Consider the following 5,394-nt stretch of genomic DNA (forward strand, 5'->3'; position numbering starts at 1 on the left):
GTTGGAAATTGTCTTCTTTTTGTGGTCTGATTTAATAGGATCTCTGTTGCAATTTCAGTCCTTACACAAGTATTTACATGTATTCATGAAAAATAAATGTGGGCTCATTGTGAGAATTCTGTTGAACCTACTGTGGAAAAACTGTCCTTTCTTTAAAGTTTACTCATTATTCTCATATATATTGGCCGCTACTGGCTGATAGTTTACCTCCACATCTGTAATACTTTGATATCCTTGACAAGGGTAGTTCGCTCCATAATCACTTTTTTCATCTTAATAATAATAAACGCTAATAAACAGTTGTTAGAAGATGAGAATCCACTTCTTTTCTGTAGGGTTTCAACGTTTATTGTTCATGGAGCGCCCAATGAACAGTAGGACGTCTTGATTATCTCAAACCGAGAGCAGCTGTGGCAGAAACGATGTGACGTAATGTTTTCTGTCATTTTGAACTGACATCTGCATTGTACAAGTTTTGAATTGATTGTATCTATAATTAAAGGCTTATTAAAAGGGGATGGAGACAGGGTTTTTGTATTAACACACTTGGTGTCTCAGTTTGCCTCCTGCACAATGTAATCCAAAACAGCTTCTTCTCACTATATTTTGTTGCATTCTAACAGATAAAGATGACTCAAACATGAATACAAAAAGAACAATTATAATACATTTGTTAAAAGATTTCCAGTGCATATTTGATCAAGTAGCCTTAAATGATGACAATAGGTTATAATAGTAATTTAAGTATTTATTAATATTATTTTGTATGCTCGTGTATTTTCACATAGTCTCACAATATATTTCCTGTTGTTTTGTAATTGCAGCTGCTTTTGGTAATAAAGGTATCTTGACTAAAAAAAATAAATAAAATAATGCGGTGTTTTATACAGAATTCTGGTATGAAGACATATTCAGAAGCAGTTAAAAGTTATTTATTCTGATTCAATAATAAACTTACGTTTTTGAAAGTTGGTTGTACTACAGTTACGAAAAAGTGCAGTTGTAGAGATTGGGGATATGTTGTCATGACCTTTCGCTGACGGCAGAGGGCGCTAGAAGCACATTAATGAAAATCCTCTGAAGGAGAAACTACTTGTTTGAGTTGCGGAATAAAATGTGCAATTCATATTCCTAAATCAGATAGTCTATATACGTATCTTTTGCATCTGTTTGATTAGAATATTTAATAATGATAAACATAATTTGTATATCTCAAGAAAACTTTTTTGTTTGGTTCTGGCACCATAAACCAGGACGGGTCAAATCTGTTTTCAATAACGGTAATATTTGTGTTTAAATCTTCACTGTGTTTCAATTCCTCCTTAAATGCACACGCAATCACACATTCAGAAAATGGATTACAACTCTGAAACAGTAAGTGATAAGGAAAAATGAATAAAAGTTTAATTTCTTTGTATGAATTATTTAGATGCGTTTACTGTCCTCTCCGTGTATGTGGCAGCAGGCTCTTTAGCGAAATGATGATCATTTAACGTCCCCGACACATTAAAAGCCTCTGCAGTCATGGTTTGTGCTGGTAGTGAGCAGTCTGGGACAGGATTTGTTTTTTTTTATTGTTTTTTTGTTGTTGCAGATTTTAAACTTTGCTTCACTTACGCATTTGTGTTAAAATGCATTCATGCTATTATTATTATTATTATTATTATTATTATTATTATTACTACTACTACTACTACTACTACTACTACTACTACTACTACTACTACTACTACTACTACTACTACTACTATTATTATTATTATTATTATTATTATTATTATTATTATTATTATTATTATTATTATTATTATTATTATTATTATTATTATTAGGGCCCGAGCACCTTCAGTGCGAAGGCCCTATTGTATCTGTAGGAATTATTCTTCTTCTTCTTATTGTTCTGACAAAAGGAAGGCCTTTTTGCCCCCCTAAACGTGCCCAAAAAGTCACCAAATTTTGCATGCAAGTCAGGCCTGGCGAAAAATTTGATATTTAATGGTTTGCATTAATGGGCGTGGCAAAATGGCTCAACAGCGCCCCCTTGAAAACTTTGTGCCTCAAGCCCCACAATACGGTTTGACGTACATGCACGAAAATCGGTACACACCTGTATCAGTACACAACTTAAAGAAAAGTCTCTTGGCGTCATGCCCGAAACCGAACAGGATGTCGGCCATTTTGAATTAATCGTGTCATTTTGGCGAAATTTATGCCATTCCTTCGGCAGTTAATACGGCCCGAACCGTAACGTGCCCCCAAGTGTGTTATACATCAAAACGTGCGTCTCCATCCTGCAAAAACACGCATTACTTTTCTCTTTCAAAAGCGTTACCGTGGCGACGCTAGACGCCAAAAAGCGCGCCCACCCTTCATCTGGTTGGTTCAGACAGAAAAAACTTTGCGCCTCAAGCCCCATAATACGGTTTGACGTACATGAACGAAAATCGGTACACTTCTTTATCATGTCTTTACTTAAAGAAAAGTCTCTTGGCGCCATGGCCGAAACCGAACAGGAAGTCGGCCATTTTGAACATTCTGAATGAATCGCATAATTTTGGAGCAATATGAGCCATTCCTTCGAGAATTAATACGGCCCGAACCGTAACGTGCACCCAGGTGTGTTATACATCAAAATGTGCGTCTTCATCTTGCGACTACGCGCATTACTTTTCTCTTTCAAAAGTGTTACCGTGGCGACACTAGACGCCAAAAACCACGCCCCCCTTCATCTGATTGGTCCATATTTGATAGTTCCCCAAAAGTCACCAAATTTTGCATGCAAGCCAGGCCTGGTGATAATTTTGATATTTCATGGTTTACATTAATGGGCGTGGCAAAATGGCTCAACAGCGCCCCCCGGAAAACTTTGTGCCTCAAGCCCCACAATACGGTTTGACGTACATGCACGAAAATCGTTACACACCTGTATCATGTCGCAACTTAAAGAAAAGTCTCTTGGCGCCATGGCCAAAACCGAACAGGAAGTCGGCCATTTTGAATTAATTGTGTAATTTTGGTGCAATTTATGCCATTCTTTCGGCAATTAATACGGCCCGAACCGTAACGTGCACCCAGGTGTGTTATACATCAAAATGTGCGTCTTCATCTTGCGACTACGCGCATTACTTTTCTCTTTCAAAAGTGTTACCATGGCGACACTAGATGCGAAAAAGCGTGCGTCCCCTTCATCTGATTGGTCCATATTTGATAGTTCTCCAAAAGTCACCAAATTTTACATGCAAGCCAGGCTTGGCGATAAATTTGATATTTCATGGTTTGCATTAATGGGCGTGGCCTAACGGCTCAACAGCGCCCCCTAGAATACTTTTCTCTGCCATAACTTTTGAATGGTTTGACATAAAGAGTCGTGAGTGGTGACGTCATGGGACTCGGTATAGAGTCCTTGACATAATATCATAATCATAATTGGTGAAAATTAGCCCCGCCCCTTCTTCTGATTGGTTGTCCCTATTTCCTGCTATAACATTTGAATGTTTTGACATAGAGAGTCGTGGGTGGTGTCATGGGACTCTGTAATGAGTCCTTGAGCTTCTTTGGCCTTAATTAGCCCCGACCCTTCTTCTGATTGGTTGTCCCTTTTTTCTGCTATAACTTTTGAATGGTTTGACATAGGAAGTCGTGGGTGGTATCGTTTCTGATATGCTTATGGGGGGCGGTGGCCATGAGTGTGAGGGCCCGTTCATCGCTGCTTGCAGCTTTAATTCTTCTTCTTCTTCTTCTTATTGTTCTGACAAAAGGAAGGCCTTTTTGCCCCCCTAAACGTGCCCAAAAAGTCACCAAATTTTGCATGCAAGTCAGGCCTGGCGAAAAATTTTATATTTAAGGGTTTGCATTAATGGGCGTGGTAAAATGGCTCAACAGCGCCCCCTTGAAAACTTTGTGCCTCAAGCCCCACAATATGGTTTGTCGTACATGCACGAAAATCGGTACACACCTGTATCATGGGGCAACTTAAAGAAAAGTCTCTGGGCGTCATGTCGAGAAACCGAACAGGAAGTCGGCCATTTTGAATTAATCGTGTCACTTTGGCGCAATTTATGCCATTCCTTCGGCAGTTAATACGGCCCGAACCGTAACGTGCACCCAGGTGTGTTGTACATCAAAATGTGCGTCTTCATCCTGCGACAACACGCATTACTTTTCTCTTTCAAAAGCGTTACCGTGGCGACGCTAGACGCCAAAAAGCGCGCCCACCCTTCATCTGGTTGGTTCAGACCGAAAAAACTTTGCGCCTCAAGCCCCAGAATACGGTGTGACGTACATGAACGAAAATCGGTACACACCTGTATCATGTCGCAACTTGAAGAAAAGTCTCTTGGCGCCATGGCCGAAACCGAACAGGAAGTCGGCCATTTTGAACATTCTGAATTAATCACGTAATTTTGGAGCAATATATGCCATTCCTTCGAGAATTAATACGGCCCGAACCGTATCGTGAACCCAGATGTGTTATACGTACAAATGTGCGTCTCCATCCTGCGACTACACGCATTACTTTTCTCTTTCAAAAGTGTTACCGTGGCGACGCTAGACGCCAAAAAGCGTGCCCCCCCTTCATCTGATTGGTCCATATTTGATAGTTCCCCAAAAGGCACCAAAATTGGCATGCAAGCCAGGCCTGGCGATAAATTTGATATTTCATGGTTTGCATTAATGGGCGTGGAAAAATGGCTCAACAGCGCTCCCCGGAAAACTTTGTGCCTCAAGCCCTACAATACGGTTTGACGTACATGCACGAAAATCGCTACACACCTGTATCATGGCACAACTTAAAGAAAAGTCTCTTGGAGCCATGGCCGAAACCGAACAGGAAGTCGGCCATTTTGAAATCTGATTGGTCCATATTTGATAGTTCTCCAAAAGTCACCAAATTTGGCATGCAAGACAGACTTGGCGATAAATTTGATATTTCATGGTTTGCATTAATGGGCGTGGCCTAACGGCTCAACAGCGCCCCCTAGAATACTATTCTCTGCCATAACTTTTGAATGGTTTGACATAAAGAGTCGTGGGTGGTGTCATGGGACTCGGTATTGAGTCCTTTACCATAATTGGTGAAAATTAACCCCGCCCCTTCTTCCGATTGGTTGTCCCTATTTCCTGCTATAACATTTGAATGTTTTGACATAGAGAGTCGTAGGTGGTGTCATGGGACTCGGTATTGAGTCCTTTACCATAATTGGTGAAAATTAACCCCGCCCCTTCTTCTGATTGGTTGTCCCGATTTTCTGCTGTAACTTTTGAATGGTTTGACATAGAGAGTCATGGGTGGTGTCATCAGATTCTGTATGGAGTCCTTGGCCTTCATTGGCCTGAATTAGCCCCGCCCCTTCTTCTGATTGGTTGTCCCTTTTTCTGCTATAACTTTTGAAT

The sequence above is a fragment of the Cololabis saira genome, chromosome 11, assembly GCF_033807715.1.
Source record: "Cololabis saira isolate AMF1-May2022 chromosome 11, fColSai1.1, whole genome shotgun sequence".
NCBI classification, from domain to species: domain Eukaryota; kingdom Metazoa; phylum Chordata; class Actinopteri; order Beloniformes; family Belonidae; genus Cololabis; species Cololabis saira.